General features: G+C 56.7%; 1 pseudogene across 1 annotated transcript; it reads right to left on the bottom strand.

Moving 5' to 3' along the window:
• Window positions 1-15,602: 15,602 nt before the first annotated feature.
• LOC309583717 (olfactory receptor 14J1-like) lies at window positions 15,603-19,873 on the bottom strand (annotated as a pseudogene). Its single transcript has 2 exons — window positions 19,864-19,873; window positions 15,603-16,584 (listed from the first exon to the last, which is right to left on the bottom strand). The product of its transcript is annotated as an olfactory receptor 14J1-like (transcript).
• Between the last annotated feature and the right edge of the window lie 3,643 nt (window positions 19,874-23,516).

Genomic DNA, 23,516 nt, shown 5'->3' with positions numbered 1-23,516 from the left:
CCCAGCATCCCCACGGTCTGCAGGGATCCCCGAGCTTCTGTGCTGGTGTCACAGTGGAGCCAGGCTTCCGGGTAGGTCCCCAGCATCACAAAGGCTCTCCTGGCAGCCACGGGTCACAAAGCACCGTGGCTTCTGTGCAGCCCCGCTGGGTCACAATGGCCGCTGGCTTCCACGAGCCCCCGCAGTGTCCCAGTGGGCCCATGGCTTTAGGAGTGGCTGGCTGGGAGTTGGTGCCCCGCCAGCGGCTGGGCGAGAAGCAGCAGGGACAGCGTGCGGACAGTGCCATGGCCACTTCTGTGGCCACTCGTGTCTCTGTCCCAGGCACAGCCGTGGTGGGGAACACCGGCTCCTTTGGGTGTGCAGCTGGCAGTCACGGCCTGGAGCATGGCTGCTCCCGGGGGACACTCTGGGGCAGGAGGCTGCTGGAGATTCATCCCCACACGCTGCAGCTCCTTGTCATGAGGTGCTTGGAGTGATTCTAAAGGCTCCTCCCACCAGGCACTTCTCTGGCTTAGAGCTGTTGAGCTGTCAGCGGGAATGCAAAGGCCAAGCTCGGGAGCCTTTTGTCCTGGTGCCTTTCGTGTGTGAGCAGTCCCTGGTGCCGTTGTCTTTGGATCCTGACTCTGGCAGAGGGAAGGCTTCGGATGGTGCCTAGAGCTGAGAAGGAAAGTGCAAGTTAGGGCAAAGGAGTTCATCTTGCTCTTGGAGTGTGGGTGCAAAGAAGAGTCTGCACTCACAAGGGGAAGATGAGGGAAATCTTTTTGTCCTGACACCGTTGATTTGAGAGCAGGGAAGTTTCCAAGTTGCCTCTGCCCTTGGGCTGCTTTCCAGCTGGGCTCGCAGTGATTCCTTCTCCTGCAAGTGGGCAGCGCTATCGTGTGCTTGTTTCCATGAGCGCTGACAGTGGCCAGCAAAAAGCCAAGCGCTTGGCTGGCGCGGCCCCAGTCGTGTGCGAGCAGTGGGTGGAAGAGCTCGGCTGTGCATCCTGCCTCTTGGTGACAGAAAGGAATGGGATGCTGCATGGAGCAGGCAAGGAGGAGGAGGAATCGTTTTTGCTGTTGGCTGTGCAGTTTCTAGGCTGCAAAAGAAAAGGCAATTCCAGCACGGCCTCTTTCTTTAGAACCTTTTCTGTGCCATCAGCTGCTCAGCATGGAACTCACAGCCTCTGAAATGCATCCAAATCCCTGAAGATAGGCTTTTTCTCTCAAGCTCAGTGTACCATCTTACCCTCTCATTTTTGCATATCTCAAACGCCCTTCCAAACATCCAGCAGCTGCTTGTCAAGAAAAAGTCCTAGAACAAAAAGCCAGTGCTGCCTTTCACAGCCCCTTTGCTCTCTAGGAACTAGAGGAAACAAGCTCGTGATACGCACTTTCTTTCTCAACTCCATCTAGCACATCCTTCTCTCCAGGTGGCAGAGTCCTTGGCAGAAGTGAAGCATCTCCAGCTGCAGTTCAGACTGAGACATGTGCCAGGACAGGAAACATTTGCTGACCTTCCCTCTTCCCTGTGCAACATGATTCTCGCAGCCCAGTCACTTTCACACACCTTCCGTATCCCTGAGCCCAAGCACCTGAAGCTCCCACAGACAGACGTGTCAGGAAGGAAAACGTTCCAAAAGCACCCCCTTCTCTTATCAGCATAGAACTTGTGCACAACACGCTGCGGCGCTGAACTGATTTTGGGGGGTCGTGTGTCCCCCCCAGCCCCGCTGTCACTCTGCCCCTGCCCGGCTGCTCCCAGTGTTCCCAGGAAGGCTTCCCAGTTCGCCCCGGTCCCGTTTATTGGGGAACAGTGGGAAGGGACTTTGGGGGATCCCGCGCGGGGACCGAGAGTGGAGGGGGCGGAACCGGCCCCAGGATGGATCGGGAATGGGACCCCCGTGTGTCACCCGTGTGTCGCCCCCCCCGGGGGGTCCTTGGGAGGCACCTCAACCCCAAATCGCCACCCAGCGAACCCCAAAGGCGCAGAGACCCCCCCCCCCCAGCCGCCCCACAGCCCCCAAGGACCAACCAAAATTCCCCGCGAGTGTCAGAGAATCAGAGAAGGCGCTGAACAACCTTCAGCCAATCAGAGCGCGCGGCGCTGGTGACTCACCAGTTGCCAGGCAGACCCGCAGCGCCCAGCGCTCCCCCCCCCGGACCCCACCTGCGCCCCCCTCGCCCCCAGCGCCCCCCGCCAGGGGAATTTGAGGAGGGGGCGCGTGGGGGGCTCCCAGGCCGGGCCCACAGCCCAGCCCTGCCCCAGCCCGACCTGCCCCGCCTCCATCCCGGCTCCTCCCGCGGGATGCGACCGCGCTGGGAAAACGGGGGACCAAGGGTGGGCGCTGGGCCCGGGGGGAGCAGGAGAAGGGATGGGGGAGGAGGAAAAGGAGGCATCTTTTAATGGTATTTTATTGAGTCTCATTTTTCAGAGACCAGGATCAATACTCCCCGGGCGTCAGGGCGAGTCCCTCAGGGCTCTGGGGCCCTGCTGCCGGCTCACCCCGTGCCAGCCCAGCGCCAGCGCTCAGCGGGGCTTTGGCTTCCCGTGCCCTTTCCCGTGCCCTTTCCCGTGTCCCCAGCCCACCGTCACCACCCCCGTGTCCCCAGCTCGTGCCCCACCCCTCCCCCTCTCCCGCTCTGTCGAGACATGGAGATTGAGAATTTCCCCACCATCCACCCCAAAGGTTCCCCCGAGGCCATTTCCTCTCGTGCTTTCCCTTGGCAGCAGAGCTCCAGCCCTTCTGGCTGCCCCCTCCTGTCAGGGACTTGGAGAGAGCCAGCTCCCCCCTGAGCCTCCTTTCCTCCAGGCTCAGCCCCCTCAGATCCCTCAGCTGCCCCTCAGAAGTCCTCCAGACCCTTCCCCAGCTCCATTCCCATCTCTGGACATGCTCCAGCCCCTCCATGTCTTTCTTGCAGTTTGAAGCCCAATCGCTACCCTGTCGCTGCAGGTGCCAAAACCCCAGGGAGACTCCTTGGAAATGGGAGGAGAGAGGAGCCCTTCAAAGGGAAACGTGTGCAAAAATGCTCCCAAAGGCCGAGCGGGTTTGGTGTGGCTGCGGGAGGAAGAGATGCTCCGGGACTCCGCCTCGGCCCCGGAGCGGAGCGGCCCGTGCTGCCCCGGGGCGCGCGGGGCTCGGCCGTGGGGCGCGCGGGGGGCAACGGACACACGGGCACCGGACACACGGACACGCGGACAAACGCTCCCAGCGCTTCAGCGGCAGCGGCAGCAGCGGCAGCAGCGGCAGCAGCACAAGAGCAGCAGAAGAGCAGCGAGTCCACGAACCCTCTGCTAAGTCCCTTCTCCTGCTCTCCTCTCCCTCTCCCAGGGTCTCGCACCCTCTCCCGCTCTCCCTTTCGTTCCCCAACCCCCCCGTCCCGCGGCCTCCCTCTCCCCGTGCCCGGCCGGGCCATGCCCCCGGCCCGGCCCCGGCCCCGGGCGGGGCTGCCCCCTCCCCGCCCCCGGGCGTCCCGCCGCGGTCCCGCCTCCGCCCGGCTCTCGCCGTCCTGGCTGTGGCGCTGCTGGGCGGGCATCAGTGCCTGGCTCCTGGGCACCATCGCCAGCCCCTGGCTCCGGCTGGCCCGAGCCCGACCCCCACCCCGACCCCGGCCCCGGCCTCGGCTCCTCCCGGGGCCCGCCGGGGACACAGGCGGCGCGGCCGCTCCCGCCGCCTCCGTAGCGTCTTCCCCGCTCCGAACTCCGCCGCTCTTGAGCGCGGCCGCCGGCCCCGAGCCGCCGGTGTCCGCTTCAAAAGAGGCAACATGTGGGGATGGCCGGCCCGGGGCGGTTGAGCGGCGCTCGGGGGCCGTTCCTGGCCCCGGGCCGAGCGCTGACGGCCGCGTCTCGCCGGCACGGAAGGCGCAGCAGGGCCTGAAGGAGCGCTACCGGCTGGGTTCGCTGCTGGGGCGCGGCGGCTTCGGCAGCGTCTTGGCGGCGACGCGGCTCTCGGACGGAGCCCCGGTGAGTGGCGGGGCCGGCGGCGGGCGCGGGAGGCGGGGGGCAAAGGAGGAGGAGAAGGAGCATGGGGCTCGGCACGGCGGGCGGCGAGCTCAGCCCGCTGCTCCCCTTGCCTTGCAGGTGGCCATCAAACGTGTGCCGCGGAACCGCATCCACCATTGGGGCCAGCTGGTGAGTGAGCGAGGGGCAGCGGGAGAAGCCGGGGCGCGACGGGCGGGGATGAGCCGAGGCCCGGCAGGGTGGAAGCCGCCAGAACGCCTCGGGGGAGAGCGGCCGTGGGGCCAGCGGAGCGCGCAGAGCGTCCCCGGCTGGCTGAGGGCTTGCCGAGCCCCGGCACGGCATGGGCCCCGCTGACGGCATCGTGCTCCTCCCGCAGCCCGACGGCACCCGAGCACCACTGGAGATCGTGCTGCTGGCCAAGGTGTCCGCTGGCTTCCCTGGCATCGTCCAGCTCCACGAGTGGCTGGAGCTCCCCAACAATGTGGTGATGGTGCTGGAGCGCCCGGAGCGGTCTCAGGACCTCCTTCATTTCATTCGGGCACGGGGCTTCCTGTGCGAGGAGGTGGCGCGGCACCTGTTCCGCCAGGTGCTGGAGGCCGTGCGGCACTGCACCAGCTGCGGGGTCCTGCACCGGGACATCAAACCAGAGAACATCCTGGTTGACCTGGCCACCGGGCAGGCCAAACTCATCGACTTTGGCTGTGGCACCTACCTGCAAGCCGCAGCCTACACCAGCTTTGCAGGTGAGCCCACGCAGGGGGAGGCTCCTGGGAGCGGCATCTCAGAGCCCAACAGCTCACAGCCCAAGGCGGCTGTGGCAGGGGGGATTCTCCCTTTTGCTGCCAGTCATGGCAGCCGGAGTCTTCAGCCTTGCTGCTTTTGAGCGGCGCTGGCTGAGGGGCCATCTTCCAGCCCTGCTGGCAGCCTTTGCCAGCCCCTCTGCCCAGGACTGGCGCTGGGGCTGGGGCAGCCAGCGCCACAGAAACACCCGTGGGTGGGGGTAGCAGAGAGGGGGGCCCAGAACCTGTGCTCCAGCCCGTTTGGTGTGCAGGCGAGACAGGGCTCAGACTGCTCTGCTGCCCGTGCTTGCCTTGGCTTAAGAATGGTTTCTGGGGCAGTGCAGGCAGGGAGGATGAAAGCGTGGTTTTTCCCCAGCACCAAGTGGGTTTTTCGTTTGCATGGAATGCTCGGGCCTTGCCAGGGCTTCCGCTGCCCTCTTGCGACACCGGCGGCTTCTTTTCCAACCCCCAGTCTGTACACAAGCCCCAGGTGCTGGCGAGAGGGCAGCGGGTCAGGCCGCGTGTCGCTGCTGCGGCCCCCGCATGCCCGGGGATGCTGGGGCGAGGCTCTGGGAGCAGGCAGCGTCCCCCTGAAGAACTCCATCTCTATTCCGTAGGAACACCGTCCTACAGCCCCCCGGAATGGACGCACCTGGGCTGGTACCACGGCGAGGCAGCGACCGTCTGGTCCCTGGGCATCGTGCTGCACCAGATGGTCTGCGGGGAGCACCCTTTCAGGAGGGGCTGGAACAGCACCTGGGGCCGGCTCTCGCTCCCACGACGGCTCTCTCCAGGTGGATCCTCGTCTCTGCAGCACGGGGGGAATAGCAGTGCTGGGAGGCAGCAGCGGGCTCAGGAGCATCCCACACTGGCAGCTGCTGAGGAGGTGGCAATGTCCTGCTCTCCTCCAAAAGAAAGAACTGATGGCAAAGTTTAGGCAAAGCCCTGAGCACATGCAGCACGGCCTGGCCATGGCAAGAGTGGGGCAAAGCAGACAGGAGCCTTCTGCGACTGACTGGTGCTTTCTGCTTTCTCTGCACAGAGTGCCAGGATCTCATCCGACGGTGTTTATCCGTGCTCTCCTCGGAAAGGCCCTCATTAGAAGACCTGTCCTGTGCTCCTTGGATGCAGGATATTCGCGTGCCATAGGAGAAGGGAGAGAGCCACACGCACGCTTTGAGCCAGGGAGCCGGTGAGTTCCAGCTGCACACGCGCCTTGGCAAGGAGCAGCAAAGAAAGGCAGAGTTTTTGTCCTGCCTGAATCGCTGCGCAGGGCTCCTCAGCTGGGCACGCGCAGCCCTGCTGCTGGAGCTGAGCTGCTCTTCCCAGCTCTGGTGGCCCCCGTGCCAGCTGCTTTTGCTTGTCCTGCTTCAGCAACAGCCGGGGCCCTGGGCAGAGCACTGACAGCCTGCTCCAGCCCCAGGGAAGAAGAAGCCCCTGGAGAAGCTGTGCCAGGTGCGGCTGCTGCTGCTGGAGACATGGAGGGTGACATCAAGGATGACAAGCTCTTCCTCCACCTGGCAAGCTGAAGATGATGGACTTCAATTGTGGCACCTTCTTCAAAGCCAGGCTCCACAGCGAATTTACAGATGAGTCCACACCCAGGGGGATGCTCCCAGATTTGGGCATTGCACGGCCTGGCCAGGAAGCAAAGGTTCCTCCCTTTGCTGGGGCGGATGCAACCAATCCTTCAGCCGGCTGCCAAGCTGCTTTTTGGCAGGGTGGGCGGGATGGGCTGGGGTGCTTACGAAATGGGAGTCAGCCCCTGGCCCTGCCAACAGCCCCCACCACCCACTGTTCCCTGGGCTGGGGCTGGGGCTGGGGCTGGCAGCCCGACACAAACAAGCCCCCATGGCAGGAGCAGAGGTGGCACTCCAGGAGCTGTGCACGGGCTGCTTTCTTTTGCAGGAAAGGAAGGGCTTGGGCTGCTCCCCTCCCCTTGTTTGCTTTGGGCTCGCCGTGCCTGTTGGGGGGCAGTGCAGGGGGGAAGGGAGAAAGCGTGGGCTTCCCTCGCCCGTGGGTGGGTTTTTCCCCAGCATGTAGGGAAGGTTGGGCCTTGCTCAGGCCCCTGACAGAGAGAAGATTTTTTAGCTTTTTTCTTGTTTCTCCTTTTTGTCTGTAATGCCTTTTCTTTAATTTGTTGTTTTTCTTCAAGGAAGCATTGTAGGTGGTGTCCAGTCTGGATCGGGAAGTGCTTGGGAGCAGCTGCGGCGTGGATGGGACGTGGCCTTGGAGAAGGCCAAGGACATGGCTTGGGAGCAGCTTTTCTTCCGGCGGCGGGTGGCGTGCGGTGGGTCCCCGTCTTCTTGGCACGGCTGGGATAAGGGCTTTTGGGAGATGGCAGCGAGCACAGCAGCATCCCGCTCTGGGCGGCTGCTGAGGAGGTGGATCTGCCACGGCCGGCTGCAGGCTGGGCACATGTCCTGCCCTCCTGCTCTCCTGCCAAAGGCAGCAGGGACGGGCGGCTTCGGGCACCGCTCTGAGCACGGCCAGCACGGCCTGGGCACCGCGGGCGGCTGGGACAAGGGGGACGGGAGCCTTCAGCTGACGGGCGGTTTCTGCTTTCTCTCCTTGCAGCCGGGCTCTGTGGATGCTGAGGCTGCTCTGGGCTCCGCCAGGGCTCTGCTGCGGCTCAGCACCGGGCCGGAAGAAGCCAAAGAAGAACCGGTGTGAGCTGCAGCAGAGACGTGCCCGAGCATTTCGGCAATGCAGCTCAAGCCTGCAGAGTGCACGCCTCCAGGGGAAAACATGACACCCCCCCGCCCAAAATAAACTTGTTCAATAACTTGTGAAATGAAATCAATCTGGGATGACCCCAAATGACATTTTTCAGCTTGCTCAAGCTTTAGCTCAGCCCTTCTCTGCACAGTTCTCTGCCCCACCTGCCTTTACTTCACAAGTGCTCCCTCTTTTCCCCCAGTGAGTTGCCAGCTCAGGGCAGTCTCTGTCGCACTGTAGCCTTCCTTGATGCCCCTGACCACGAGGAGGAGCGAGCCCCAGGTTTAGGGACTCATCCTTTCACTGGCAGAAGAACAGCAATGTCTCAGAGGTCCGGTGAGATTTGAGTGTCATTCAAGAGCTGCCCTCCAGGCCTCAGCTCTCCTCACTGTTAGCTTCCCACTGCCACTTTTGCTCGTCCTTGCAGCAGGATGAGCTCTGGGAATCCCCTTGACCCTTGCCACTCCTGCCAGCCCAGCCACCCAGCTCAGTTTGGCTTAAGCTGAAGCTTCTCTGTCTCCTCTGGCACGGCAGTGCAGTTCCCTCTGCGGGGAGCAGCAGCCCCAGAGCACAGCAGGCAGCAGCGCAGGCCGCACCTGCACCAGCTCCCCTCCACGCGTGGCTGGGCTCTTGGTGGCAACTAAATGCTCCCTGTTTGCAGCTGTCACTGGAGGATGGCCCCAGGGCAGAGCCCAGCCGGGCTCCCAGTGCATCCCCCGGAGCTTGGGGCAGACAGTGGTCCCAGAGCTGAGGTTAATGGTGCGCAGCCGGCGCTGTGGCTCGCAGTCAGTGTTTGCAAGTGTTGCCTTCTCACCTCCTGCAGCTTGTGGGGAAAACGAGCTGTGCGGCCGGGCCAGCACTGCCCCTCTGGGCAGTGACAAGGCTGAAGGTCTTTGCTGTTGCAGAGGAGCCGGCATTGAGCCTTAGCAGGGCCCGGCAGGTGCGGAGCCGGATCTCGCCCGCTGCCCGGGGCTCGCTGCCCGCCAACCGCCCCCAGCCGCCGCGCTCCGTTCTGCAGGGATAGAAGGCTCTGGCTGCACAAGGGTTCCCAGAATGTCTTTGTACCCGTGGCTGCAGAACGAACACGGAGAGGGAAAGTGTCAGTCACGTTGCTGGCACATTCCTTCCTTTAGATACAAGACCCATCTGTGCGCACCCCCGTGTACAGATCTCTTCAAAGGATAGGCAGGGATAGAGATTTCCCACATAGCCCTTCTTTGGCGTAACTCACCTTGTAAGCTGGCATCCGGGGCATTTTTGTCCCAGCTCTGTGTGAGTAGGTGTCCAAGAGCTGAAGTGAGCAGCATTTAGAAGCAGTTTCAAGATTTCTAGGCAGGCAGTGGAGCTGACAAGCATCTGTGTAACTCACCGTATTCATTGGGAGGGGCTGCTGGTTCTTTAGGAATATGGCACAATGGAGACACGAGACCGGGGAAAATCCCAGCTCTCTGTGGATTTGTGCAAAAGGGGGAAGCAGCAGAAACACTTTGTGTCTGCTTGTGTGGACACAAGGTCCAAGGAGCTGGGGTGGCAAAGGGTGGCCTGGGCTGGTGGCAGGTTAAGTCCTGTTTCATGTCATCATAGAGTGGCACAGGACAAAGCTAAAAGCACCCACAGCCACACTGATGAAGTCTTTCTGATGCTGCACATCCTATAGGAAATTGTTGCTGTCACACAATCCATTGGTATTTATAACTTTGATTTGCAATACTTTAGGTCCAAGTTTCAAACTGCAATATTTTTACACTCAAGACACGGTCATGCACAATCCATATTTCAATTTCCTATTGCTTCAACCACAATTTAAAATAACTTAATATTGGCAACAAACCCCAAAACCTTTAAAAAAAGGCTGCTGAGGTCAGTGAGATGGATCCATGCCATCAGCACATTTGCAAAGTAAATAACTTAGTTCTCTTTTTAAAAGGATCAGTTACCACTTAAACCAAAGTTACAAAAGATTTTTCACTACACATTTGGTTTTTTCCTCTTTCATATTTTTTCTGTTTTTTCTTTTTTCTTTTTTTTTTAAAAGAGATAACACGTTTTAAAAAAGGATTGTACAGCAAAATGAGATACATTTCTGCTCAACAACGAAAATGTAGCCTCCTCCTCTGTTTCCTTTTGTCTGGATACCCTGAAGAAAAAAACCTAGCAGACACCAGCAGAGGTGTAAACTGGTTGCTTTGGACTAAAGTGGAGTTCAGCACTGGTGACATCCTGACCCAGTCAAGAGTTGCAGAATTCTTTTGCAGATCTCGAACCATGTGCTTGCGGGCACAGCAGCTGCAGTGCTGATGCACCAGTGCACGAGAATAACTCTGTTATTGCCCCACCGAATCTGGGCTCTGCCCAAGAAGGAGGTGCTGCAGTCCTTTGCTCCTCGTTCCCGTGTGGAGCAGCTCCCTTCCTGCTGGCTGAGCTGCTCAGGCAGAGCCCGGCAGCTCCTGACACTGAAGGGCTGAGGCCTTTCCCCTGCTGCTGTGCTACAGACGGATTGAGCAGCATTGCTTAACGTGGCGATACACAGCGGGACCAAAAGCAGTTGCCTTTGTAGACCTTAAGCTCAAAGGTGAAAAATCCCAAGAGACGAGGATGGAAGAGACTCGCAGGCTGCCTGTTTGCTGTGCTGCCCCACTTGTGAGCGGCCCAGCTTTGCGTGAGGCAGAGTGAGAACAAGGGGCAGCTCCCTGCCAGCCCCGCAGCCAAGGGGCCCCTCCAGTCCCGGGGCTTGGGGCACCATCAGAACCTTCCCAGCAAAGGTTCTCTTTGAACTTGCTCATTAATGAAATGTGCATGGTCATTAGCGCTCTGATAGATGTATCCACCCATTAGTGAAACATGGATTGACCTTTCTGTATTTGGAAGCTGGACAAGGCCATGAAATCTGACATCTGGCCTTGTTTGGGGCTGTATGGTCAAAGTCAACTCCCTTGCTTCCTCCTTGAGCCCTGGCCAGGCTTGGGGAGAAACCAATCAGGAGAATGAAACCAGATATTCCCACACTAGAAGTGCTGTCGGTTTGTCAGTTCAACACTATCAAAGCCGGGCCCTCTCCCAGCGGGGTTGGAGCCTCAGCTGTGGCTGGAGGCAGCTGCAGGAATTCCCAGTGTCCGTGAATGGCTCTCCAGTCCTTGGCTGGGACAGCTTCCCCCAGCTGATGTGTGCATGTGGGCGATGGTAAAGTCTGAGGGGAACTGGGGCTGTCTCTTTCTTAATCACTACGGGCAATCTTTGGCAGTGATGATTGGGTGCATTGCTGAGCTTCTCCTTTTGTGATTCTCTGCTGCTTTGAACTACAGTAAATGACGCTGATTCCTTGAGTTGGTGTCTGTGTCTGGTGCTGACCCTGCCCACCGGTAAAACAAATTTGGTATGGTCTGGCCGGATCCCAACAAAATGCTGCTTTTTAAATGAAAGTGTAAGGAATCAGTGCCATCCAAAATTCCCGGATGGGAAGACCTTCCCGAGGGTTTGCTGGCTGTGGCGTGGGCTGAGGTCGGAGCACCGTGCGAGCAATGAGGACGTCAACTGAAAGAAGCTGAAGCACTGGATGTATTAGAATGCATCCAAAAATTGCATATGGAAAAAGGAAAAGAACTTGTGGGTTTGGGAAGATGAGGGTGAATTTTGTTAACAGCATCTCGGAAACAGCACCAACAGAAGGAACGCTTGTTGTTGAAACGCTCCCACATGGAGCCACAGAAGAAGTTTTTAATCTTGAGCTTGGATTTGTTTGAGCAAAGGAAATAATAATAATAACAACAAGAATAAAAATAAAAAGAATTATCTACATGTATATAATATAATAAAAATTGTATGTTTATGTTTTCACATGTATATAATGACATTGTGAAATAATGCTCCAAATACCAATTTGTTAGCTTTGGCTGCTCAGGGATATAAGACTAAGTACTCTACAGAAAATGATTGGCCAGGACCCCAACATTGCTGGGAAACTGTGTGAGATTGTATACAAGAGATGAAGGAGGAAGGGATGAAACTGGCTGTTTTGATAGGGTTTGCTGATGCCAGGACGTGGAATGCTTTGTCTGTTCCTGTGCAAAATAAAGTGAGTAAGACTGCTGGGTTTTTCATATACCAGACTATCCACAAGCTGCAGAATTGATTGAACAGATGAAGGGGTTGTTAAAAGAGCAGTTGAAAAATGTAGGAGATGGGAAGCTGTTGCAATGAAAAACCCACCTCACAGATGTGCTCCATATCCTTAACAATGGGCCCACTGGGGAAATGGAAACCGCCTCGATGCGCGTGGCTGCACCCAATTTGGAAATACAACCACGGACAGTGACACTCTGACTTCCTGGGAAATTGTTCTGGGGGTGATGGCCCCTGACAGGGCCATCCCAGAGGCTGCAGGGCTGGACCTTTACGCATTAGAATTAATTAGGATAAATCAGAAGCAAATGAGAGTTATCAATACCGGCACAGGAATTCAGATTCCTCCGGGACACTGGTTTGATAACTGCTCACTCAAGCTTGGCCTTGACAAGTGTTCATATGGTGGGAGGAGTGCTTGGTGCAGATTATCAAGGAGAAATTAAAGTAGTTCTGTTAAACAACAGTGAACAACACTGGATTTTTCAACCCCACGGCAGGGTAGCACAATTATTGATATTGCCAGTTTTTAAAACAACCATGAAAAAAGAACATCCACCTCACATCACTACTGTTCATGGAGATAAAGGGCTTGGATCCAGCAGTCCTAATCATGGAGCCAGAGTGTGGGTCCAGAGGCCAAATGGCCCACCCGAGCCAGCTGAAGGAAGAGCTGTAGGCAAAGACAACACTGTTTGAATCCTGAAACCTGGGTGAGAAAGATGGGAACATGTCCCTGCAGCCAAGTGTTCTATGTGAGAACAAAGAGATGTTACAGGATATTGTTTTGCAGAGCCTGCCAGACCAAATCTCCCTCTTTGCCCCAATGGTCCCTTTGGAAAGTGCTCTGATCCACGGCGCTCGATGTGAAGACTGATGTGCCACTGAGTGACTTCTGCAGACAGAAAGGGACCGCTTAACAGTGAAACTATGGTTGATCTTGTTGGTTTAATGTTGTCATTGTAATCAGAGCACTGGTTGGGAAAACAGATTTCTAACAGTAGGAGCAGAGATAGGGAACTCATTTAACCTCAGTAATTGCTGGGTGCGTGGAAGTCCAGAAGGATTCGATGACTGGCCTTGGCTGGCCCATCTGGCCCAACCCAAACGGTGGGTTAGAAACTTGAGCACAGTTCATGATAAAAACAGGGTTCTGGACCGAGGGTGGCGATCCCTGACCGCTGCATTTTCGTAGAAAAGGCATTTCTTGCCTAAATCGGATAAAGAGGAATATATGTAGGAAAAAGTGTCTGTGGATGGATGTTGTCTCCTGGAATAGGTTGTATGCACCCACACTGTGAACTGTTCAGTTGCACCCAGTATAAAGGGAAATGGAATCAAAGTCACGTACAGCTCTTTAATCATGGCTGGGTTAAGCGTTCCTATGAAGATTGTGAAAAGATATCCTTAAAGCACTTCCCGTATGATATTTTGGCTTGTCAACAAAGTAATTCAAATGCTTAAATCTAAAAGATTGTAGTATCAAAAGGATTGTTGTGAAGGTTGTAGTTCGTCTCTAGGTCAAAGGACTGATTGAAGTACTGAGGCCTGAACAACAGGCCCTGACTGAGGCCTGAACAACAGGCTCTGAGCTAAAGTTGACATCTACATGAACCTTCCAACCAAATGTTCTATTTCTATCTGCTCATTAACAGAGCATTATTAGCAATATGCTCTATGTTCATTGGTGAAACACGGATTTACCTTTCTGTATTTAGAAACTGGACAGGGCCCCATCTGGCCTTGTTTGGGGGTTTAGGATCAAACTCCCTCGGTTCCTCCTTGAGCCCCGGCCAGGCTTTGGGAGAAACCAAAGAGGAGAATGAGACCAGATGTTCCCACACTAGAAGTGATGTCAGCTTGTTTGTTCAACGCTGTCAAAGCTGGGCCCTCTCACAGCGAGGTTGAAGCCTCGGTGCCCGCAAAGGTGGATGTACCTGCAGGAATTCCCAGGGTCTGGGAATGGCTCTCCAGTCCTTGGCTGGGACAGCTTCCCCCAGCTGATGTGAGGATGTGGATGATGGCAAGGTCTGAGGGTGACTGGTGCTGTCTCTTTCTTGATTACTGTACACAATCTTGGGTAGTGATGATTGGGTGCTTTGCTGGGCTTCTCCTTTTGTGATTCTTTGCAGTTTTGCATTATAATAAATTCCACTATTCCTGAACTTGGTGTCTGTGTCTTTGGTGCTGACCCTGCCCACTGGCAAAACAGACACTGAGGGCCCTGGGAGAACCAAAGGGGCCTTGCGACACCGCGGGGCCTCGTGTAACCAAGGGCGCCATAGTGACACCGTGGGGCCCAAAGGAACCAAGGGGCCAGCGTGACACTGCAAGGCCTCGTGGAACCATGGAGAGCATTGTGACACTGTGGGGACTCCTACAATCAAGGGTCCATTGTTTTCCTCTCCCTGCCCCGGCCCCAGCCCTGCAAAGAAGCCCAGTCCTGTCTGGCCCTGCAGCAGGAACTGGAGGCAGTGCAGGTCCGGGACAGTGACTCTGTGTCTGGGATGCTCAGGAGATCCTCAGCTCGGGCAGCTCGTGCAGCCCCAGGGCCCCGCTGCCCAGCACAGCAGCAGAGAGTTGGCTCCGGGGCTCCTCAGGCTGCTCCTGCTGCCATCCCAGGCACAGGGCAGCCTCTTGCCAGGGCTCCTCTGCACACACACGAGCTCCTGCTCTTCTCCTGGCCCATGCCAGCTCCCCACAGAGCCTTTTCCAGGGGAACATGTCTGTGCTGGCCTGAGCAGCCATTGCTGTAGCCTCTGCCCTGCTGCCCAGAGCCCCCGAGCTGGGGGTGCTGCTCTGCAGAGCATGGGGGCTGTGCTTCCCAGGGCCATGGGCTGCCTCTGCTGGGCTGTGCTGCTCAAGCTGGGAGACAGAGCTCTGCAGCTGATGGTGCTCCCTGCACTGACCCCCTCCCACACAGGCTCTGCTGTGGCCATGGAGGGTGCTCAGAGGTGCCTGCCTTGTTCCAGGGCGGGCACATGGGCTGGGGCTGCCCTGGATCCTCCTCTGCAAGTTCCCCGAGGGTCAGACGAGTCACTGCTCAGACTCCTTTCCCTGTACCTGCTGTGTCCCCTGGGCTGCAGAGCTCTCATGGGTCACAGGAAACATTCAGTCCTTTATCTGTGGGTGAGCCCACCCTGGACAGGCCTGTGCCCAGTGAGCTCCACTCACTGCTGATCCCTGGCACACACTGTCCCTGCAGGTCCCCCGTGTTCTGCTGGCAGCTCCCAAGTCCCTCCAGAAGAACATTCCCCTGCCATCAGCCCTGGCACAAGCTGCAGAGCCCCAGGAAGGTTCATCACAGACCATTCACCATCTGGTGGGCACTGGCCACCAACAAGCAAAACCTGAAGCACACCCCAGTCTCTTGAAGGCCACACTGGGACCCTGATCTCATCCCACTGAGCCCTGGGAGAACAAGGAACACAGGCAGCCTCTTTAGAGTCTGGTCCTTGGGCCTGTTCCTGACAGTGACTGTGGAGGGAGAGCAAAGCCTTCCTGCAGTGCCTTCAGGAGATGCCCTTTGCTGATGGAACTGCTGTGGCGGAGCCCAGCTGTGTCCCAGCAGTGCCCATGGCCTGTCCCTGCCTGTGACACGCAGCAGGACTCGCACCACCCGGACAGAGCTGTTGGCCTTACACCATCACAGCGGCTCCAAAGGAGAGAGTGGAAGTAATAAGAGAGGAGCTCTGAAAAGACCAAGCTCTGCTGCTCCCTGGCTGTGCTGCTCTGCTGGGACTCTTCCCCCCCAATGCCTGCAACACTGGCCCTGCCCTCCAGCTCCAGGGATGGACTTAACCAAAGGATCTCAAACAGACACCTTGCTGATGGGTCCTTTATTTAATGTGAATACCCACAGAGCAGACTCCTTATTGACACAGTCCCTGCCAACAGTCACATTCAGCCCGTAAACAGTGAATAAGATGCATAACAAAATCTTTTGGATACAACCTTAACATATGAGAAGAAAAAAAAGCCACCAAAACCACCACCACCAAAACAACCTGAGAAGGCAGGCTGGGCCTCTAATGATTACACTTTAGCCTATGGAGCTGAAAACAGGCAGGTTTTTGCTTCTGGAAAGCATCCAGTCATCACTTTCCTCAGGGCGTCCCTGAGCTCCTGGTTCCTCAGGCTGTAGATGAGGGGCTTCAGGGCTGGAGGTGCCACCGAGTACAGAACTGGCAGTGCCAGGTCCAGGGATGGGGAGGAGATGGAGGGGGGCTTCAGGCAGGCAACAAAGCCAGTGCTGAGGAACAGGGAGACCACGGCCAGGTGAGGGAGGCACGTGGAAAAGGCTTTGTGCCATCCCTGCTCAGAGGGGATCCTCAGCACAGCCCTGAAGATCTGCACATAGGAGAAAACAATGAACACAAAAGAACCAAAAGTTAAACAGATGGAAAACACAACAAGCCCGAGCTCCCTGAGGTGGCAGTGTGAGCAGGAGAGCTTGAGGATGTGTGGGATTTCACAGAAGAACTGGCCCAGGGCATTGCCCTGGCCCAGGGGCAGGGAAAATGTATTGGCCGTGTGCAGGAGAGCGTAGAGAAAGGCACTGGCCCAGGCAGCTGCTGCCATGTGGGCACAAGCTCTGCTGCCCAGGAGGGTCCCGTAGTGCAGGGCTTTGCAGATGGACACGTAGCGCTCGTAGCACTCGACAGCGAGGAGGGAAAACTCTGCTGAAATGAAAAAGAGAAAGAGAAAGAGGCTGTGCAGCACCTCCTGCCTAGGAGGTGGTTCTGGTGTCCCAAAAGGGAATTGTGCATGGCCTTGGGGACAGTGGTGCAGATGGAGCCCAGGTCGGTGAGGGCCAGGCTGAGCAGGAAGAAGAACATGGGGCTGTGCAGGTGCTGGCCGCAGGCTCCGGCGCTGATGATGAGGCCGCTGCCCAGGAGGGCAGCCAGGGAGATGCCCAGGAAGAGGCAGAAGTGCAGGAGCTGCAGCTGCCGCGTGTCTGCCAATGCCAGCAGGAGGAAGGGGCTGATGGAGCTGCTGTTGGACACTCGCCGTGTCTGGCCATGGGGACCTGTTCATGGAGAAGTCAGTGACAGCTTAAGGGAAACGTCTCTCAGCAAAATCAAAGACATGCCCCACAAATCCTTCTCCTGTCACACACTGACACCTTATGGGGATTCAGAGTGTGGCCACAGAGAAGGGCTTTGGCTGGCGTGGGGCCTTGCGAGAGACGGGGCGGGCCGGGGCCGTGTCTGGCAGGAGGCGAGACAAAGAGCAAGAGGCGAGACAAAGAGTAGGATAGTTAATGGGAGATTGGCGAGGAGATGGTAATCTGTAGCCCTTGGAGATGTAAAACATAGAACCTTAGCAGCTGAAGTTTGTAGCTGCTGAACTGCTGGTTTGAACAGTATATAAAGATGGGACTTGTGCGATAGAATTTGGCTTTGCATGCAGCCGGCCAAGTCCGTGTTCGATCACCGACAACACCCTTCTGTTTTTCTAGCAGATCTTCCTTCAGCTCCAGCCGCAGCCCTGGTTGGTGCTGGCTGAGTGTGACATGAGTTTCAGGGCAGTTGCTCCGGGGGTTTTTATAATTCAGCCTTGCTGTGCAGAAGTGGGAGGGGGACAGGGACCTGTCCTGGTGTTCCACTTTGAAAGCCCAGCTAACACAAGGGCACTCCCAGGGCCCAAGAACAGGAATGGCAAAAGCTGTTAAAGTGTTCTAGAGGTTTTTATAGCTCCTCTTCATCTCCCCTGCTGACTGTTTTTGGATGTCAGAAACACTCAGCATTTCTGCTGCCCTCGGGGAGAATAGAGCGAGTTCTGTGAGGCAAGGTGGTGAGTGGAGAGTGAGGGGAGCTGGTCTGTCACTCTGTCCTGTTCCAAGATCCTCTGGCCTTTCACCCTTCTCAGATAGAGGATAATCACCCTCCCATATTTCCCTTAAAAACCATCCCAATGCTGCTGAGAGCAGATCGATCCACCACAGCCCATCAAATGTCCATCCCCTTCTCGAGCTCTCAGCCCCACACTGGTAGCCAAATACACACATGGCTCATTTCACCAACCCAACAGCCCTTTCTCCATCATAAAACTTTTGTGTCTCACTGTGGGGCTTTCAGGTAACACCAAGATGCTACACGACCTGTTTGCGCCCTGGAGGCAAGCTCAGAGCTTAGGGGGAATCCTCAAGAAGAAAGCCAAGTGTCCTAATGATGGCATTGGATGTAGGGAGATGGAGCTCCTTCCCTGGCTGCATTGCCCACAGCCGGGCTCTGGGGCCAGCGTCACCCTGAGCCAGCTGTGCCCCCTCCCAGAGCCCCCAGGGCCGGGCAGCTGCTCCCAGCCCTGTGCTCTGCAGAGGGAACTGGGCCCGGGGCTGCAGAGCTGCCCCACGGCTCTGCTGCAGCTCTGCCTGCCCAGGAGGGGCTTCACGCCTTGGACCCCCGGCCCTGAGGGCAGAGGCTTGGCTGAGGGAGAGAGGAGGGGAGGGGGCTTGTTCAGAGGGAGGGGCTGCACTCGAGGGCATCCTGTGGAGGTCTCTAAGCTCTCCCTGCCACAACATTTCTGCCTTTTGTTTTCTCTCATTGCCTGATCTTCTCTCTGCTTGCTGAAGATCTTCCTCCCGGAGGTGTTTCCCTGTGCCTGACCTCTTCCTGCCAGCACTCACAGACCCCATATCTCTGTGCACTCTCCTTGGCCCTACAGAAACCTGCCTGTGTGCAGGGCACTGGCTGGGGACAGGTTCTGTTTGCAGCTGGGAGAAAGGACAGCTCAGACTGAGCCCGGTGGGTCCAGCAAAGGTGATGCCGGTGGGGTGCATGGGCAGAGGAGTGTCTTGAAAGCACTTTAGGAAACTCCTGCAGAGCACTCAAGTTACAGTTCCGATGCCTTAGGGACTCTTAAAAATGATGAATGCCTTTATCACTTCCCCCCTCCCATTCCCCAAGAGTAGGAGACTGAAAACAGTCTCAGGAAATTTCATCCCTATAGAAAGGATTGTGTTGGAAATACTACTGGACTGAGCTGAAGGCCTGAGCATGTCCTCATGTTCTACACCAGAGATACTCAGAGAATGTACTTCCTGAATCCACAGTCAGTGGCATGTTCCAGCTTGAGGAGATCACTCCAGGAACTGCAGCTGCACTGTCCTGCAGCCAGAGGCTTCCTGTGTCAAGGGCTGGGAATGATTCTCCCCCGGTCACTTCTCAGCATCTTCCCAGCCCTAACGGATGGAACCCCTCTGTGCCTCTGTGCTGTGCCCGGGCTGGCTGCAGGCAGTGCCCCAGCCGCCGGAAAGGCAGATCCTGTCCCTCCCTCAGTGCTCGGGACTCTTCCCGGGGCACTGGGATGTGGGCATGTGCAATGCCAAGGGCAGGACCATGGGGTGGCCCCTGCCATGCTGCTGAGCAGGAAAAAAGAGGCAATGAGGCCCCAGGGCTGCAGGGGTCACTTGTCTCCCAACTGGCCTCAGGGCCAGGGCCAGCAGCCCTGGCCAAAGTGCTGCAGAAGTTGCCTCTGTCAGGGCCTTTCAGCTTCTGCACACCCCTCTGCCCTCTCCGGCCCAGGCTGTCCCACCGTGTCCCTGCCCTGCGCCTCTGTCCCTGCAGGCTGTCCTCATCCCCCCGGCTGCCCCACCTGGCTGGCCCCTTCCTTTGCTGGCAGCTCTGCGTCCTGCCTGCCTCTGCCTGGGCACACAGAGCCTTGGGCTGCTCCAGACTCCTTCTGGGGGACACGTTGCACCACTGCACTGCCCGGGGAGAGAAATTCCTTTCTCCTCGTGTCCAGTTTGGACCTCCCCAGCTGCCCTTTGCATTAATTCTTTCTTTTGCCGGCTGTTCTCTACTGTGTCAAAAGGATCCACCATCTCTGAAACCACCCTTCAAGCCCTCCCAGGACTCTCCTCCGCTGTCCTCAGTCTCCACTCCACTGAGCACAGAGCTCCTTTGTCCCTGTGTAGTGATCATGTGCTTGAGGCCACGGGCACCTGGACAAGAAGGTCAGTTCTTTTCTACAGCAAGGAAACCACAGAAGCCCAGTGTTTTGAAGGCAGATGAGAGGCAGCCACCAGAGGCCAAGGCAAGCCAGACCTGTGTGTCCTTGCAGCTTCTGTCTGAAAGCAACCCTTGGACATATGGGGAGTTTTGGAGGTGGAATTCCATTTCAGCTGTGGGTGCCTGGACCGGAATGACAGTTCTTCTCGCCAGGAAGGAAAGGGCAGAGCCCCAGTGTTTCAAAGGCTGATTAGTGGTGGCTCAAGGAGGCCAAGGCCAGCCAGACCTGTTTGTCTTGGCAGCTTTTGTCTTGGAGCAATCCTTGGATAGACGGATCTTGGGCGGCCAAATCCCACTTTTGTCCATGGACGTCTGACCCATAAGGACAGTTCTTTTCCACTGGCAGAAAAGTGAGGAGCCCCAGTGTTTCAAAGGCAGATGAGAGCTGGCCCTCAGGAAGCCAAGGGAAGCTGGACATTCCTGGCAGCTTTTGTCTGGGAGCTATTCCTTGGATAGATGGAATTTCAGAGGTGGATTCCCAATTTTGGCCATGGATGGCTGGACTTGAAAGATGGTTTTTTCCATGGCAAGAAAAGCACAGCCCCCCTGTGTTTTGAAGGCAGATGCGAGGTGGCCCCTAAGAGGCCAAGGCCAGCCTGAGCTGTCTGTCCTGGCAGGTTTCACATGGGAACAATCCTTGGATAGAATCCAATTTGGAGGTAGAATCCTAATTTCGGCCATGGGTCCCTGGAGGAGGACAGCTCTTTCCCACAGAAAGGAAAGCACAGAACTCCAGCGTTTCAGGGGCAGAGGAGAAGCAACCCTCAACATGCCAAGGTCAGCTGGACCAGGCAGGTGGCCCCCAGGAGGCCAAGCCAACCAGTCCTGTTCCACGTTCTTTGCAGCCTTGGGGCCCTGCAGCATCACAATTGCCCCTTAGTTCCATGAGGCCCCATGGTATCACAAGAGATCTTTGTTCCCCTGAGGCCCAGCAATATCACAGTGGTCTCCTTGGCTCTACAGCGGCACAAAGGCCCCTTGCTTCCATGAGGCCTTGCTGTGTCAAAACGGTTTCCTTGGTTCCACGGGGCTGCAAAATAACACAATGGCCCACTGGTTCCATGAGGTCACAGAGTGTCACAGCGGTCTCCATGATTCCATAAGGTCCTGCAGCGTCACAGTGACTCCTTGGTTCTATTGGGCTTCCCAGGATCACAATGGCCCCTTGCTTCCACAAGGCCTGGCTGTGTCACACTGGCCCTTTGCTTCCATGAGACCTTGCAGTGTCACAATGGTTTCCTTGGTTCTATCAGGCCCTGTGGTGTCACAATGGCCCCTTGATTCCATTGGGCCTCTTACTGTTACATAGTTCTTAGTTCCGTGACGCCCTGTAGTGTCACAGTGGTCTCCTTGGCTCCATGGTGCCACGCAGTGTCACAACGGCCCCTTGGTTCTCTGAGGCCCGGCTGTGTCACAATGGCCCCTGGCTCCCATGAGGCCCTGTGATGTCACAATGGTCTCATTGGTTCCACGAGGCCCTGCAGTTCCACAATGGCCCTTTGGTCTCACAAGGCCTTGGAGTGCCATAATAGTCTCAGCGGGTTCCCCCGCTGCTTCACAATGGCCTCCTTGGTTCCATGGTGCCCCGTAGCGTAACAATGGTATCCTTGCTTCCACACAGTCAGAATGGCCCCGGGGCCTCCTGGAGCCCCACAGTGTCACTACGATCCCCTTGATTCCACCAGGCCCTGCCGTGCTACAATGACCCCTTGGTTATACAAGGCCCTGCAGTGTCACAATGGCCCCTTGGTTCTGAAGTGTGCAAGAGCCTAATACTAAGAGAAAGGCTCCAAAAAATGCTGCGTCATTATCACTGCTCAACACCGGAAAGGCTTCAAAAGTGCTTCATCATTATGGCTGCTTATCATAATCACTTTTGAACGCCTGGAAACTACGTGCCGTACGGGCCGTGCATAGCCCGCCTGGAGGCCCATAAAAAGGAAGGCAAAACGGGTGCAAAATGTGGAGGTGAAAGCAAAAGGTAGAATCCCCGCCCTTTGCCTTTCCCCCCACCACCACCATCGCCTGCTGCCAGACACCCTGAGGCCTCTGGGAGCCGACGCCGCCCGCCTGGGGAGCACCCCCCAATCCTTCACCCCTGCACTGAAATCCCGAGGGAGTTGTGCAACCCCTAGCCCTGCTCCTTCGTCCCAGGCGGACCCAGGTTCAGCTGCAAGCATCGAGCCTGCATCTCGGAGGATGGGCCGCCGCTTTCCAGCCAAACTGCTCCAGACATCAGAAGAGGCAGATAGGACCCTTCAAACAGCAGGAAAAAAAAAGGCAAAAACCTCTCCACTTCCCCCACCCTGTCTCAGCAGCAACAAAGGTAGCACAGTGTGGTGCTGACTTATCCTATGCTTTTTAGAGTAACCTTGGCTTTTTCTAACTTTTCTCCACTTTTCTCCTTCTTTCTCTTTGCCTCTCTTACCATTAGATAAACAGATACCCATTTTTTTGGCACCAACATTTAATCTCGTTTGGTTTTAATCTGGTCTTTGGGAATATTTTGAACCTTCAAAGTTCTTTCCTTTTATACTCAGAGATTTTGGTTTCTTTGCCCTTCTGGGTGTAAATCAGATAGTAACAAAGTGTCATAATGCTCTCCACAGTTCCATGAGGCCCCACAATGTCCCAATGGACTTTTGGTTCCATGAACTTTGGTACTGTCAGCAACAGTCTCCTTGGGTCCGCAGTGTCACAATGGACCCTTGGCTCCGTGAGGCTCCGTAGCGTAACATGGACGCCTTGACTCCATGAGGTTGTGGAGTGTCACAAGGATCTCCTTGGTTCTGCTGCCCTGCTGTGTGACAATGGGCCTGTGCTTCCATGAAGTTCTGTACTGTCAACCATGATCTCCTTGCTTGCACAGTGTCATAACTGACCCTTGGTTCCATGAGGTGCCTGGCCTCCAACAGCCTCTAAGAGACCCTTATGGCCCCTCAAGGCCCCTCACAGCCCCTCATGACCCCTCAATGTCCCTCACAGTTCCCCATGGCCCCTCATGGCAGCTCACAGTCCCTCACAGCCCCTCACAGTTCCTGGCCACTCATGACCCTTCACAGCCCCTAACAAACCCTCAAGGCACCTCACAGCCCTTCACAGCCCCTCAAAACCTCTTGGAGATCTTCTGCAGCCTAAGTAATTTCTGTGTTAATCCCACTGAAACAACCAAAAGTGGAGAAGTGGAGTAAAAATAAAGAAATTAAGCAAAGAGGTCTAAAGCTGGTTAATTTTACTGGAATTTGGGGGTGAATTTGGGGTTCAGGGGAATATTTGGGAGGATCTGAGTGTTGTGGAGCCACGAAGCCAGGCAGACTGGGACCACAATCTCACAGTTGTGCTGGCAGAACGTGTCCACCTGAGCCAGTCTGTTCTCCAGGAATTCCAGTTGTCTGTCTCAGTCCCTGGCCTGAGTCTCCCCATTTGGGGTGTGGCCTCCCAAGTGCCCAAATCGCTGCTGAAGTGCCCAAGCTGCTCCTGGCTGTGGATGTTCCTGTCCCCCACCCTGTCCTGGTCGGTGCCATGGGGTGTGGGAGGGGGTCTGAGTGCTCCTTGGGGGACTGGGATGGGCTTTTATGGCCCTTGGAGCTGTTTGAGGTGCTGAGACAGGGTTTGGGGGCTTTTGGGGCAGTCTGTGTGGGAGTTTTGGGGTGTTGGCAGGGCTGTGTGGCTTGGAGAGAATTTGGGTGGGTGTTGGGGGAGATGGGTTGGGAATTTTGTGGCTTTTGGGGCCACTGCTATTGCAGGGAGTGGTTGGGGGAGTCGTGGCTGGGAGCTGTGGGGTGGTTTGAGGGGTCTGGGAGTGGCTGTGGAGCTGGGAGGGGGTTTTAGGGCAGATGTGACCTCCTCCCCAGATAGCCAAACTCGCCACCAGACCCCAAGATGCTGCCAGGAGTCAGGGGGCTCCATGTTGCGGTTCATCCTCCTGGTGCTGCAGGAGAAGGTGAGG

Source organism: Coloeus monedula (genome assembly GCF_965178545.1).
Source record: "Coloeus monedula genome assembly, chromosome: 32".
Taxonomy (NCBI): domain Eukaryota; kingdom Metazoa; phylum Chordata; class Aves; order Passeriformes; family Corvidae; genus Coloeus; species Coloeus monedula.
Note: the sequence above shows the minus strand (reverse complement) of the source record. Positions and strands in the feature narration are given on the sequence as shown.